Source organism: Cnephaeus nilssonii (assembly GCF_951640355.1).
Source record: "Cnephaeus nilssonii genome assembly, chromosome: X".
NCBI lineage: Eukaryota > Metazoa > Chordata > Mammalia > Chiroptera > Vespertilionidae > Cnephaeus > Cnephaeus nilssonii.
The window spans coordinates 84,719,243-84,736,208 of NC_137071.1; positions in this window are offsets into that span (position 1 = coordinate 84,719,243).

The window sequence follows — 16,966 nt, forward strand, 5'->3', positions numbered from 1 at the left end:
AGATCCTCTAACTGTTTTTGTAGTGCAGGGCTTCTGGTGATAAATCATTTCAGTTTTTGTATGTCTGAAAATATCTTTATTTGTCTTCCTTTTTCAAAAATATTCTTGCCAGCTGTAGAATTCTAGGTAGATAGATTTTTTCTTTTAACACTCTAATGATATTGCTGCACAATGCCTTCTTCCTCCCTCTTCCTCCTCCTTTTTCTTTGTTACTTTGTATATAACAAGTCCTTTTTCTCTGACTGCTTTTGAGATTTTCTGTTTATCACTGGTCTTAGGCAATATGATCATACTGTGCCTCTGTGTAGTGTTCTGCATATTTCTTGTGCTTGACATTCATTGAATTTCTTCCATTTGTGAATTTTTAGTTTCCACCAATTTTGGAATTTTTTTTCAGCAAATATTTTTTCAAATACTTCCCCCCACTGCCACTCATCTCTCTCTCCCTTCTTTGTATGACTTCAAACATGGAAATTAAGCCAATTAATCTATCTCATAGTTCCATTTTTACATTTTTCTTGTTTTCTTTTTACTCTCCGTGTTTCCTTTTAGATAATTTCTACTGCTATGCCTTTAATTGCAATAATCTTCCTTCCTGCAATGTATAATCTTGCTAATCCCATCAGTGTACTTTTCATTTCACATGTTGTTTTTATCTCTAGAAGTTTGATGTGGGTCTTTTAAAATATCACCTATTTTTTTACTTAACTTTTTGAGCATATAAAATTCAGTTTTAAAAATGTTTTAATGTCTTCTGCTAATTCTAGCATATATGTCACTTCTGGGTCAGTTTCAATTGATTTATGTCCTCATTATGGATCATGTTTCCTGCCTCTTTGCAAGACTGTAAATCTTTGATTTGATGCCAGATTCTGTGATTTCACCTTGATGGCTGCTGGATATAATTGTATTTCTATAAATATTCCTAAGCCTTGTTCTATAAAGCAGTTAATTTACTTGGAAATATTTTTATCCTTTTGGGTCTTGCTTTTATTATTTGTTAGCTGATTCTGGAGCAGTGTTTAATCTAGGGCTACTTGTTTCCCACTACTGAGGAATGACCCTTCTGTGTACTCTGCCCAGTGCTCATGAATTACGAGTTTTTCCAGTCTGGATGGTGGGGATAGGTACTATTTCCAGCTCTGTGTGAGCAGCAAAAGGTTTTTTTTATTTTTTTCAGATGGCTCTTTCCCAGCCTTGGTTAGTTTCCTCACACACGTACTAATAACTACTCTGCTGAATACTTAAAAGAGGCCCTGTGCAGATCTCCAGAGTTTTCTCTGCAGCTCTCTCTTCTTCCATAGCCTGTTATATAAACTCTAGCTTTATTAGTCTCCCCAGACTTACAGCTGCATCTCTTTAACCCAAGGGGTCTACTGCTTTTGCCTCAATTCCCCTCTCTATGCCATAGCTCAGAAAATACCTTAAGATAGTAAGTTGGGACAATTGCAGGGCTTACTATATTTGATTCCCATCTCCCAGTTATCACTGCCCTTCATTGACTAATATTTAGTGTTTTAAAAACAGTTTGTTCATGTATTTAGCCTCTTTTTGTTTTTGTGATTGTTTTAAGTGGGAAGGTAAATCCATCCCATCCTTGTTATTCCATCTTGCCTGAAAATTGAAGCCTCACATTAACTTCTTAAACATTAGTTTCTCATCTGTAAAATGGAAATAACAGTGGTAACTAAGGCATTGAATATTTGTGAAGATTAAGTGTGATAACACATGTGAATCTCGTGGTAGCTGCTCAATAAATATATATTATCTTCCTTTCTCCTTTCTTACTGCTAGCATCCCTCTCTACACCATTCCTACCAGGTACTGCTCCTTTTAATGGCCCTCAGGGCCTAAAGGGCTGTTTGAGCTGTGTCTGTAACCAGTGTGCATTATCAGTTCTTTTGAATTCATTCCAAAATTGTATTTTTCCCCCAAAATTGTATTTGTATACAGGAAAAGAACCACACCTGATATATCTTAAGAAAACAGATAAAAATAAGGTAGCTTCATTCTTTCCTCAATGCTGGGAATAAGTAAAAACAATATAATTCTATCAATACTTCCAAAGGATAGGATTTTTTTGTTGTTGTTAGGTATGTCTCTTCTAGAGCTTCAGAATTGAGAGCGAGGGAGGGAAGGTGGAAGGGAGAAGGGAAACACACACACACACACACACACACACACACACACGAGAGGGAGGAGAGAGAGAGAGAGAGAGAGAGAGAGAGAGAGAGAGAGAGAATGAAAATATTTTTTTACCATTTTATTTATTTATTTATTTTTAAATTTCTTTATTGATTAAGGTATTACATATATGTCCTTATTCCCCCATGACCCCCCAACTCCATTCATGCCCTTACCTCCCCTGTGGGGGAGAGATCAACCAAAGGACTTTTATGCATGCATATAAGCCTAATTTATGGACACAGACAACAGGGGGGTAAGAGAATGAAAATATTAATCATTATAACACAGACAGGCCTTTAAAAGGCTATGTGTTATTTCAAATTTGGTATTTACTGTTCTTAAGGACTAGTGTTTACTTTTATAGTTTAGTTAAGTCTATGGATCATTTATATATAGTCCTAGTTGCCTTCTCCAGGAAGCAAAATACTTTTGAGTGAGGAAGTCCCACACCCTCTTAGAAAACTGGATAGAAAGACTGAAAGAAGCTAAGATGGAAAAGGAGGGCAGACACCCAAAGATGGTGCAGGCCAAGGAGTGAGTCACAGCTAGCTTACAGTGTCCAAATATACTAGAACATAACTTGACCTTTAAAGAAGGAAAAATCTTTCCAAAGATTGAGTCAACTTATACCTTGCATCTTCCCCATGCACATTTTAGAGTACTGCCTTGGTTGTTCCTGCTGAACAGCAGCCCATTCATTGAATTGTTTATTCAATTAGCAAATATTTATTCAGCATCTACTATATGCAAAGCACAGTGCCAGAGGCAGTGATGAATAAAATATGGTATCTCTCCTATGGAACTTTTATAATCAAACTGCTGCCAAAGGTAAGGAGTGACCCTAACTGGTGTCCTTAACTTTAGCAGAATTTCATACTGCCAATCAATTTACTGTGGGAGTTGGAGGGGAAATGATTTTTAAAAAATTCTTTATGTTTCAAGTATTACATATGTCTCCTTCCCCCCCCCTTGACCTCTCCCCAGCTGTTCTCACGCCCCCAGCACATGCCCTCACCCCCCTACTGTTTGTGTCCATGGGTTATGCTCATATGCATGCACACAAATCCTTTGGTTGATCTCTTACCCGCCCTACCCCGCCCCCACCTTACCTCTGAGGTTGTACGGTCTAGGTCTATTTGATGCTTCTCTGTCTCTGGATCTATTTTTGTTCATCAGTTTATGTTGTTCATTATATTCCACAAATGAGTGAGATCATGTGATATCTTTCTCCAACTGGCTTATTTTTTAAAAATTATGATTTATTTCAGTCCTGACCATTAAGTTTTAATTCAGTCCTACCCATTCACACATCACATGCCCCCAAAACAATAAAGTTAAGCTGTGCTTTCAGTCTTTACATAGGAACTGTCTCACATCTTTCTGGACTATTACTGATTCTTGACTTTGTTTCCCATTTTTTATGGTCTTCCTGCCCTATGGAGTTGTCAATGTTAACTTATGTATCAAGCTTGATTCTCTAAGGACTTTCATCTAGTTTATCCCTCTGAATCTTTTCTTGGATACCTCAGGCAGGTCAAGCTGTGGTGCCCATGACACATTCTGGTTAGGTTTTTCTTAGTTCCTGGGAAATGAAAATAGAGCATTTTGGTATTTAGTCACTAGGCAATAGGAAGCCTACTCAGGAAGTACCACAGAGATGTATTTGTTCCTTTGACATATATATATGAAGCAGCTACTATGTGACAGGAATACTGCTCTGATAAAGCTATAGTCTAGTGAGGAAAGCTGCATTAATTTTTTAAAAGAACAGGCAGGATAATGATGATAACAACCATTAAAGGAAATATGGAGTGCTGTGATGGAGAAATATCGGCTTGTGGTGGAGATGGCTACTTTCATTAGGGTATTTAAGAAAGTCCACTTTAAAGAATTGTCACTTAAACAGATCTGTGAGTTAAGTAGGAGCCAGTTATGCAATGATTCATCTGGAGGAAGAGCTTTCTGGTCAGAGGGAACAACAAGTAAAAAGAAAAAGTTGTATGTTATGCAAGAGGAACAGAATGAAGGCCAGAGGGGCTGGAGAATGATGAGCAAAAGAGCGACATGTGATAAGATTGCAGATGTGGGCAAGGAGCAGATCTTTGCTTTGATTTTATACCATAGTATAATGGAAGCTTTCCAGCTTCATGTTGCTGAGATCCACTTCCCTAGCAGGAATCCCAGATCAAAAGTTCGGAAACGTGTTCTAGTATTATTCAACCATGAATTTATTTATCTCCTTTAACAAGTTACTTCTCTATTTTCTCCCCTAAGTTTTCTCATTGGAAAATTAGAGGATTGGATTAGACCTCTTTAAGAACTCTTCAAGCTCCAATATTCTATGATCTATGACATGACTTTCAAAATTCTGACTAAAAGCTCTGATCTGTGGATTAATTTCAGTTGAGTTGCTTCATACCTTGTTAATTCTGTGGATAGAAATCTTAAGGGATCTATTCCTATATAGACTTTACATTCTGATGAATTTTCTCAAAGTTAATTTCTACATATCTTAATTATCTATGAAATAAGTGATAACACATATTTTTATTCTCATTTACTTTCAAAATATGGTTTAAAAAAGACCCTCTTCTTTAAGAAATTGGAAACTGTGATTCTGTATATATAGATAATTGAATATGTTTGAATAACAATTTTAAAACAAGTAATAGCGTTATTGATAAATAATTCACACATCATATAATTCATCCATTAAAAGTATACGATTCACTGGATTTTAGTATATTCAAGAGTTGTGCAAACAGCATCACAACAAAATTTAGAGCACTTTTAAATAAACTCTCAAATAAACCTCCAATCCATTTGCATAAATCACAATTTCAAGATCTCATTCTCTACTGACTAAGCTGGCTGGGCGTAATATAAATCACAATTTTAAAAAACCCACAGAAATCTTTAATTTTTAGGAAGTGTCATGAGCTAACATTTAAGAGGGTGACCTTTTCTCTTGGATCTCTGTGAGAGCTAACTTTGGAGGAGTTGGTTTGCCTCATTCTACTGTGGGCTATGGTATATAAGTTTAGAATACAGGGTAAAGCAAAAGTGGGATTACAGTTGTGAGTATGCAAAACACAGTTTATTCTTGTATTGTTATTAATTAATTTTTGTATTATTTTTCATATGAACAACTGTAAACCAACGTCCCCCCCCACCCTTTATCACAACAATAGTAGCACAATAAAGACTAAATTAGCCCGGACCGGGTGGCTCAGTTGGTTGGAGCATCGTCCCGCGCACCAAAAAATCTTTAGCTATCTACATATATTGGTTGCTTAGATGTGTATTTGTGTTGCCCTCATAGATGTCAAATAATCCAGCAATCACATGAATGGATGTTACTTGCTGAAGACTGTTTAGTTTGTATGGAGATATTTAGGGCAATTGATAGCCTGTTATTTAGCATTAAAAATAACAGGGACCAAATTATTAAGCTTCACTTGCTGCCTACAGGAATCTTTGTATTATAGTTAGGGCTTATTTTCTATTGACCTCTGACCTTCCCACTGTGATAGTGTAACCAACTTGGGTCAGGAGAAAATTTAATTTTAAATTCTGGAAGGTCAGGTCTTCAATTGCTCCTACTGTCAGCATTTTATCCATATAGAATATTGTGTTTTTTTTTTCTTGATACCCACTGTTCTTAAATATTTTTGGAACTTTCCCAAGATTGTTTATGATAAAGGAAATGGAAGAGTACAGTTAGAATATGGTAAAAATTGTAACAATGGTAAGAGTTTGAGCTCTAGCCAGTGGTCCGTCAGCTAATTACACTGTGGTCTACCTATGCACCCAAATCAGATTTTTCCTACCTCTAGGATCTGTTATTCTTATTGGTAAAGCTATGAATACATACATTGAATGGACAGAAAATTTCACACTACTTGGGGTGTTTTAAAGGTGTCCAAAATTACAACTATCTGCTTATTTGTGAGTCCAAATTTAGTTATAAAGAATGGTCACTGGGAGGTTGCTTGGGTGTTTTTCTTAAGCACATCCCAATAGCAAGCTTACTCCAGGGCTAAAGAAAAGAGACTTCTCAGAGCGGTACTGACTTGCAGGTGCTTTTTTTTTTTTAACTCTATGGTGCTAGCTAACATAAAATACCTTAAATATTGAATAGTGCTCCTATGGGAGATGCCAGCCCCTACCCCAGACCTACTGGGGAGCTAGTAACTGAATTTTTACAAGTACTGAGGTAGTTCATACACATATTAAAGTCTGAAAAGCACTAGGACAGATGGTCTCTAAGTATATCCATTAGGTTATAGATATGGATATAATTAGATGGTCTCTAATTATATCCATTAGGTTATAGGTAGTTCATACACACATTAAAGTCTGAGAAGCACTAGGACAGATGGTCTCTAAGTATATCCATTAGGTTCTAGAACTTTCATGTAGTAGGTTTGGGTGGGGCCTGTAATCCTACATTTATAACAAGATCCACAGTGATGCCACTGTTGCTCATCTACAGAGCATGTTTCTGTAGTAATGAGGTGGTCTTTGATTTTCTGTGATTTTGTAATGAAAATAGATTACAAAAACCTTAAGTATGCACATGTTTACCTAAGTTCTTCCCTAGTTTCATTTATAATATATCTGACATGAATATGTGCTAGCTAGCATATCTTGAGAGTTACCTGGAAGAATCTGTGTGTCCATTATAGAAATAAATTACTTTGTGAGATACTTTATACTTTTTGAAACAAATGTCAACACATTCTCTCATTTTATCCATGAGTACCTGCCCTTGTTCTCTCTACATAGTCCTCCAGGGCTGGTCTGGTCCTTGAAGTTGTGGCAATGTGTTTGGTCTTAGACCCAAACATAAACACTAAAGCTGGAATGTTGAGCTGGTGACCAATGAGTTGGCTCTATTTTCCTGAGACCAGGGGTTTCCCAGGGTACTCCAGGAGGAAAGAGTGCTCAAAATAAGAATGGGCCTCTTGAGAAGTAAATGGGGTTATTAGAAAAATCCATGTGTAGTAGGGGTTCAATTTTAAGATAGCAGGGGTTTTAACATGTCTCCCCTTTTGCCCTGTCCCAGTGGAGACAAGAGGAGGGAGAGGAACTATGAAAGCACACTGGTAATTGTCAGGTAACTACTTGAAACAGACTAGAAGTGCTGTCCCAGATGGTTTGGGATGGTCTGGTCAGTTATTACTTACAATTCCTCTCTGCTTTTTCACTTCTCAACTATAGTACTCTAATCAAAATGCAAGTAGTAATTAAGTGTAAAGCTCCTCTGAGGTGTTTTGTTGATGATTAAGTAGAAGCCAGATGGCAAAGTTGCAGACTAGGCTGAACAGAGGGAAAACATGAACTGAATTATTGACTTTGAATGCCTTGGAAATGTATTTACTTTGCTGCTGGGCTATGTGCTAGGCCCATGGAGAGTTCATAGTATAAACTCTCCACATCTTTATATTCTATATATTCTTTAATATTCCCAATTAATAGTGGTAGCCAAGGCACATTTAGTTCAAAACAACCACTTTATATATGGCAAATAGCCCAAGTAAAAGTTTATTTCCTAAGTATTCAGAAGACTATAGGACTGTGAAGTTAGTAGACACTTTGAAGAGCAAGGCTTTTAATGCAGCGATATCACAGATCTCATCAGGATTGGAAGCAAACGTATTTTCCCTTTTTATTTTATTTTTTCATTTTAAAATCTTTTTTTGGTAAATTTTATTTTTCAAGTACAGTTTACATTGAATATTATTTGTATTAGTTTCATATACGTAGATAGTGGTTAGACAATCATATACTCTACGAAGTGTTTCCCCCTGATATTTCCAGTACCCACTTGGCACCATAGATAGTTATTACAATATTATTGACTATATTCTCTGTTATATTTTACATCCCCATGACTATTTTGTAACTACCAATCTGTACTCTCAATCTCTTTATCTTTTTCACCCAGTCCCCAACTCCCCTTCCCTCTGGTAATCATCAGTTTATTTTCAGTATCTATGAGTCTGTTTCTGTTTTGTTTGATCGTTTATATTGTTGTTTAGATAAAACATATAACTGAAATCATATGGTATTTGTCTTTCTCTGATAGACTTATTTCACTTAACATAATACTCTCTAAGTCAATCCATGCTGTTGCAAATGGTAAGATTTCATTCTTTTTTTATGGCTGAGCAATATGTATATATGTAACATCACATTTTTATCCACTTGTATATTAATGGGCACTTGAATTACTTCCATATATTGGCTATTGTAAATAATACTGCACTGAACATAGAAGTGCATATATTTTTTTGAATTAGTGTTTTGGGTTACTTCAGATATATACCCAGAAGTGAAATGGCTGGGTCATAAGGCAGTTACATTTTTAATTTTTTGAGGACCATCCATACTGTTTTCCCTAGTAGCTGTACCAATCTGCATCCCCACCAACAGTGTGCAAGGGTTCCCTTTCTTCTACATCCTCGCCAACACTGGTTGTTTGTTAATTTATTGATGATAGCCATTCGGACAGGTGTGAGGTGATATCTCATTGCATTTGCATTTCTCTGATGATTAGTGATGTTGAGCATTTTTTCATGTCTATTGGCCTTCTGTATGTCCTTTCTGGAGAAGTGTCTATTCAGGACCCCTGACCATTTTAAATCAGATTGTTTGATTGTTGGTGTTGATTTCTTTATAAATTTTGTATATTAACCCCTTGTTAGATGTATCATTGGCTAATATTTTCTCCAATTGAATAGGTTGCCTTTTTGTTTTGTTGATGGTTTCCTTTGCTGTGCAAACACTTTTTAGTTTGCTGGAGTCCATTTGTTTATTTTTTCTTTTGTTTCCCTTACCTGAGGAGATATATCAGAACAAGTATTGTTAAGAGAAAAGTCCACGATTTTGCTGCCTATGTTTTCTTCTAGGAGTTTCATGGCTTTGAGTCTTACATTTAAGTATTTAATTTAGTTTGAGTTTATTCTTTTATATGGTGTAAGAGGTAGTATAGTTTCATTTCTTTGCATGTACCTGTTCAATTTTCCCAATACCATTTATTGAATAGACTGTCTTTACCCCATTGTATGTTTTTGTGAAGCAAACTTAAAAAATTTCCTTATTGTTTAAAGTATTACTTATGCCTCCTTTTTCCCCCATTGAAAGCAAACTTTTATTGATACAAAATAACATGGGGATGTAAAGTACAGCATAAGGAATATAGTCAATTATATTGTAAAAACTATGTATGGTACCAGGTCGGTGCTAGAAATATTGTAGGAACATCTTGTAAAGAATATGATTGTTTAACCACTATAAAGTATACCTGAAACTAATGCAAAATAATATTGAATGTAAACTGTAATTGAAAAATAAAATTTAAAAAATAATCATATAATGTCACTAAAAAAATTCTCCAAAAACCTAAAACATAAACACACACATTAGCCTTGGCCCACACAGGATCAGGATAATCAATATCATTGTCTTCTACCTCCACATATTGTCCCACTGGAAGGTCTTCATAAGGCAATAACACACATGGAGGTGTCATCTCCTATGATAACCATACCTTCTTCTGGAACACCTCCTAAAGGACCTGCTGAGGCTCTTCGTGAGGAGGTGTCACTCTTTTCAGAAGTATGTCTATGGTGGTTTCCTTGGTTTGTTTCTTTTCTTCATCATGGATTTGCTTGTAAGCAGATAATACACCATGAACATTCTTCACTATTCATGAAAATCTATCTGTAGTGGGATCCATGCTTTAATACTTTTTAAGGAGCTTGTTGAGGTCTGCAAAATCTTCTACTAAACTCCACTACTCTGAACTTTTTGGGGGTTCTTCTTTTCCTTCTCCTACAGTTTCATTTTCTCTTGCCTCTTGTTCAGCTATGCATTCATGTTCCAGTTGCAACAACTCTTCATTAGTCAATCCATCAGGAACTGACATTGAATCTCCTCAATGTCATCTTCATTTATCCAGGTTAAAGTTGTTTGCCATCTCAACCACAGCCTTGTTGATTTTTGCAACCTTTGTGCTACAACATTACAATACAATGGCTATGAAGTCACCAGGCAATAAGAATTTTTTCAGCTCCATTATAATCTTATGTGAACATTATTGTATATGTAATCTGGCATTGACTGAAATGTCGTTAAGTATTATATAACTCTACTTAGCTTCTTACCTGGCCTGCTGCCCTTCATAAATGAGGAATTCAGCAAATCTTTAAGGGGGAAAAGAGCAGAATATGGCTGATTTTTTTTTTTTTTTGGTGGTAGTGGTGGTGGGGTGTCTAGGATATTCTGATTTCCATGGCAGCCCCAAAGTCCATTTTTTTTCTTCTGGTCCATTAAGTTTGCCAAAAGCTCTGTTAACTTCTGTGCTTCTAAGCCACAGCCCTCTGCCATGTCAGTCTCTCACCCTAAAGCTAGAATAAGCAAATACTCTGAAGGAAAGAGCCTCTCATAGAGTTTTGGCTCACTTCTCTGTGTTTCCTTTTTCTGACGTCTTGGTCTCTCAAGTTCCAGTTGTCTTGACATCTCTCAGGTTCCTTCAGATAATTTTTTAGTTTATTTGTAAAAAATTAGCTTTCAATTACAGTTGACATATAATGTTAAATTAGTTTCATGTGTACAACAGTGATTAGACATTTATATAATTTACAAAGTGATCACCAAATCAGTCTAAGCACCACACATAATTTTACAATATTATTAATTGTATTCCTTATGCTGTATTTTCTATCCCTATGACCATTTTTTAACTTACAAATTGTACTTCTCAATCCCTTTCAACCTTTTTACCCATCTCCCAACTCCCTCTCATCTGGCAATCATCAATATGTTCTCTGTATCTATGAATTTGTTTCTTTTCTTCTTGTTTTTATCAATTCCACATATAAGTGAAATCATATGGCATTTGTCTTTCTCTGTCTGATTTATTTTACTTATCATAATACCCTCTAGGTCCATAAGATTTTGATTTTTTATGGCTGAGTAAAATTTGTATATATATATATATATATATATATATATATATATATATATATATCACACTAGAGGCCCAGTGCATGATTAAATCATGCACGTGTAGGGTCCCCTAGGCCTAACCTGCCATCCAGGCCATATCCACTGCCCCGCAAAGCCTAGCACGCTCCGCAGACACTGCTAGCAGCCTGCTCCCTGTTTTGATGGCAGGGGGTCCGCTGGTGCCGGAGTGGACACACAGCTCCCCGTTTTCGATCGCGGGGGATCTGGGTGCCTGTCCTCTGGTGCACCAGGCCTTTCAGAAGCCTCCTGTGTGGCGGAGGCTTCTGAAAGGCCTGGTGCCAGAGCGGACAGGCACCCAGCTCCCCCGTTTTCACTTTCTTTTTTCTTTTTTTGACATTTGTTTCTATTGAGGTATTATATGTGTACATATCTTACCATTGCCCCCCCACCCCACACCCATACATGCCCTCACCCCCCAGAGTTTTGCGTCCATTGTTTATGCTTATATGGATGCATACAAGTCCTTCATTTGATTTCTTATCTCCCCCACCTCTCCCTAACTTTCCCCCTGTAATTTGAAAGTCTGTTTGATGCTTTACTGTCTCTGTATCTATCTTTTTGTTCATCAGTTTATAATGTTCTTTATTATCCATAAATGAGTGAGATCATGTGGTATTTTTCTTTCATTGACTGGCTTATTTCACTTAGCATAATGTTCTCCAATTCCATCCAGGTTGCTGCAAATGATGAGAATTCCTTCTTTTTTATGGCAGCATAGTATTCCATTGTGTAGATGTACCACAGTTTTCTGATCCAGTCATCTGCTGACGGGCACCTAGGCTGTTTCCAAATCTTAGCTATTGTAAATTGTGCTGCTATGAACATAGTGCTGCATATATCCTTTCCGATTGGTGTTTCTAGTTTCTTTGGATATATTCCCAGGAGTGGGATTACTGGGTCAAATGGGAGTTCCATTTTCAGTTTTTTGAGGAAACTCCATACTGTTCTCCACAGTGGCTGCACCAGTCTGCATTCCCACCAGCAGTGCACGAGGGTTCCTTTTTCTCCGCATCCTCGCCAACACTTGTCATTTGTTTATTTCTTGATGATAGCCATTCTGACAGGTGTGAGATGGTACCGCATTGTTGTTTTGATTTGCATCTCTTGAATAATTAGTGACGTTGAGCATGTTTTCATGTGTCTCTATACTGTTCCTAGGGCAATGGAAGCTTTTGATTGGGGCATTCAATGCATTTACATTTAAATTTATTATTGATAGGTACTTATTTGTCGCCATTTTTATTCTATACCCCTGTGTTCCTTCTTTGCTTCCTATTTCTTTCTTTCTTTCTTTTTTTTTTTTTACAGCAGACCCTTTAGCATTTCTTTCATTGCTGGTTTGGTGGTGATAAACTCCCTTAGTTCTTTTTTGTCTGTGAAGCTCCTGATTTCACCTTCAATTTTGATTGATAGCCTTGCTGGGTACAGTATTCTTGGATTGAGACCCTTCCTTTGCATGACTTTGTATATTTCATTCCATTCCCTTGTGGCCTGATGAGTTTCTGTTGAGAAATAAGTCACTAGTCTGATGGGGGTTCCTTTGTATGTAACTGTCTGTCTCTCTCTGGCCGCTTTTAAGATTCTTACTTTGTCGTTGGTGTTTGCCAACTTAATTATAATGTGCCTTGGCATCGGTCTTTTGGGGTTCATTTTGCTTGGAACTCTGTGAGCTTCTTGGATTTGTGTGGGTTTTTTCTTCCCTAGATCAGGGAAGTTTTCTGTTATTATTTCTTCAAACAGGTTTTCTATTCCTTGCTCAGTTTCCTTTCCTTCTGGTACCCCTATTCCTGATGTGGTTTTGTTTTGTGTTGTCCCAAAGTTCCCTTAGGCTCTCCTCATGCTTTCTAATTTTTGTTTCTAGAAGCTGTTGTAATTGGGTATTTTTTTCCATCTTGTCTTCTAGCTCACTTATGCGGTCCTCTGCTTCTTCTAGTCTACTCTTGATGCTTTCTATTGAGTTCTTTACAGCAGTTTCATTTCTTCTTGGTTCTTCTTCATTTCCTCTTGGTTCTTACTCATATTGTCGAATTTGTCTTCCATCCTTTTCAGCCACCTTATGACCATTTCTCTGAATTCTTTCTCTGATAGGTTGTTTGCCTGTAATTCGTTTACATCCTTTTGTGGTGATGCCTGCTTTTCTTTCCTATGGGGGCTATTTCTTTGTCTCCCCATGGTCTCTCTTCTCTGGATGTCTGGTTATATAGTTCTCTCTCTCTGGCGTTGACTTAAAGGTACAAAATACAACACAACCAGACACAACACACAAGGCACTGAACAGAATTGTATTCACGATATTAATAACCTCCAATAAAGGTAACCACCAGAGAAAGACAAATTAGAGAATAGGAGTGGAAGAGGGAGAGTAAAAAGAAAGAACAACAACAAAAAAGAGTGTGAATCTGAACTTGGGAAAAGAGCAGAAAAGAAAAGAAAAGAAAAAAAAGTAAGAGAGACAAGAACGATACTAAGAGAGAAAAGGGGAACAAACTATATATATGGGGAGTAAACTCCACTAGAACAACCACTAATCCCAGCAAATTCCAGCAACATGAGCCTGGAGATTAATACAAACTGCAACACCAACTAATATGAAGTGAGGCGAGGGAAAACAAAAGTAAAAAAACAAACAAAAACAAAGCAAACAAAAGAACCAACCAACCAAACAAAAAGAATAATCAAAACAATCTCATAAAAATTCAGTCTAATCAACATTCAAGCAAACAACAACAAAAGGCCAGAGAGAAAAATAATTTTTTTAAGGTAGCGTAGAGAGAGGTATGTATGGATTTGGAGCAGGGGGTTGGGAATTATATATATAAGTAGGGTGAAATTTTAGCAGAGGGTAAACTGAAAAAGTAGGGAAAATCTAAAGCCAGAAAGGGTTAAGATAAACAGGAGACCAAAAGGGGAAAGGTTAGGAGGAGAGTGATGGCATAATGTTAGCGTTGAGATAGGGTAAAATGATTGTAAGGGAAAGATGCAAATAGAATGTAGGACACTAATCCCAAAATAAAAGAAATAGAAAATCGAATGACATTTTTAAAAAAAGTAAAATAATAGTAATAATAATGCTGATTGAAAATAAAAATGTAATAATTAAAAAGGTGAAAATCGAGTGAGGAAAAATAAAAAAAAATTAGTTTCTTAAGTAAAAGATGCAAAAAATGAAAATAAAAAAATTAGAATAAAAAATTAAAAAAAATTGAAAAAAGAATTTAAAATTAAAAAATAGGAAGACTAAAATGTGCAGTAGCGGCTGTCATTCACTTCCTCTATTATTCTGTTTGTTATGCCTGTTTCCCAGTCTGGGCAGTATTTCAGTTCAGCTTCATTCCACTGCTCCTCAGTGTTGTAAGCCAGTCCTGCTTTTTAAGCCGGCCATGTCTTAATTTCTCGTATTTATTTTTGATTACACCAGAGACAATTAGCGTTTCAGCCCCTGGGTGGCAGTGTTTCTGAATTGACTTCCGAGCCTCTCTAGCTTTTTTTTTTCCCCCCTCTATGGCACTCACCAGCGGTTTGTGGAGGTGTGCGCCTCAGAGCTGCCTCTGCGATGGTCACACCCAGCTCTGCTCCCCAGGTTCCGAAAAAACAACTTCCTCCTGCAGTTTTTCAGGGTTTTCCACCTGGGTTTTCCTATGTATTGGCCTTAGTAATCAGAGTCGGAAAGAGCCCAAGTGTGTGGACAGTGGGTCTGTGCGCCAGACTAAGGAGCCTGCACTCCTTTGAAAATTCTTAGTCTGACCCTCCTCATCAGATTAAAATGAGTTGCTTTTAAGAGGTCACTTCTGTTAGCAGCTCAGAGGACCCCCTTCCACATTCACGGATCACCGCAGTTCCAACTGCCACCGATTTTTCTAGGCATAGACCTCCCGGTTCCTGCCGGTCCTGCGGCTCGCGCTCTTCCCTCTCCCACCGCGGGGATTAGAAACCACACCTTATTTCAGGCGTAATCTGACCTTTCCGTGGTGCAGTGAAGAGTTCCTTTGAATCCGAATGTTTGCGCTGATAGGGGACCGGTGTTCTGGTGCTTGCAGCTGTTCAGTGTTTGCAGTTGTCGCAGAAAGTCAGGTTTCCAATAAAATCCTCCTTTCCTTGCAAGATGGTGAGGCGCCCAGTGAGCCCGCAGCTCCGGGAGGGGACCCAGCCCCTGTGGGTGCTGCACGGTCAGTGGAACCTTGCCCAGCACTCCCCCGCCTTCTCCTGGAGTTTAGCTGTCCCTTGGCTTGCCAACATACACTCCCCCTGCGAACCTCTGCTGCTCCTACACTCCGCCCCAGGACCAGACTCCAAACACGATTCTATTCAGTCGCCATTTTTTCTCCTATCCCCGCTTTCACTTTCGATCGCAGAGGAGCTGTGTGCCTGTCCGCTGGTGCACCAGGCCTTTCAGAAGCCTCCTGCGTGGCAGAGTCTTCTGAAAGGCCTGGTGCCGGAGCGGACAGGCACCCAGCTCCCCTGCTTTTGATGGTCCGTGGCAGGACGTGGGCTCGCTGCCCCAGAGGCCCCTTCTGTGCTGCAGCACAGCCATGGTTCAGACGTTGAGCTCGTGCCGCTGCTGGTGACGTGAGCTCAGTGTCCCGCCGGCCCAATCAGCCAACCCGGCCACCCCGAGTCCCGCCCCTCCACGCCTCCTGGCCAATCGTGGGCATAGCGAAGGTATGGTCAATTTGCATATTTGTCTATTATTAGGTAGGATATATATCTGGCCACTCAGTAGATATATATGTGTGTGTGTGTGTGTGTGTGTGTATACACACACACACACACACACACACACACACACACACACATATATATCTACTGAGTGGCCAGATTATTATGATCTCTGAATGCATAATAATCTGGCCACTCAGCGTATATACTGTATATATATATTAGAGGCCCGGTGCATGAATTTGTGCATGGGTGGGGTCTGGCCAGCCTGGCCAGGGGGAGGGGACATGGGTGGTTGGCCTGCCTGCCTGCTGGTCAAACTCCTGGTCGTGGGGACAATTTGCATATTAGCCTTTTATTATATAGGATATACACTGAGTGGCCAGATTATTATGCATTCAGAGATCATAATAACCTTGCCACTCAGTATATATATACTGACCACCGGGGGCAGACGCTCCAACCGGTAGGTTAGCTTGCTGCTGGGGTCAGGCCGATTGGAACTAGGTGAGACAGGACAGACACACCCTGGAGCCCTCCCATGGTCCCTCCCTGGCCCTGGTCATGCACCGGTGAGGTCCCTTGCAAGGGGCTGGCCCTCACAGCCCTGGTTTTATCTGGAAGGTCATTTGGCTGTCCAGTCTAATTATATACTAGGTGTACTGGTTAATAATGCGGATTTTTTTCAATAGATGGGAGTTACACATTTGTTGATATATATGCGATTTGATATGTATGCTATTTTGTTGTATTGCTCCTTCAGATTACCACTTGTTCCAATCAATGGCACACACACTTTCTGAGCAGCACTTCAAAACGTACCAAGAAGTGGAAAATTGGGTCTCTGAATGGTCTGCCTCAAAACAAGAAAAGTTATATTGGGACAGTATCCACAAATTACCTGAAAGATGGGGGAAATGTGTAGCTAGTGATGGACATTACTGTGAATGAAGCACTTTTGATGTTTCTCTTGAAATTATCACTGAATAAATATTTGTTGAATAAATGAAAAAATTCATTCCCTAGGCTTCGAATACATTTAGAAATGTATCTGTAGCATTAGTTCAGTCGGAAGCCATCAAGGACA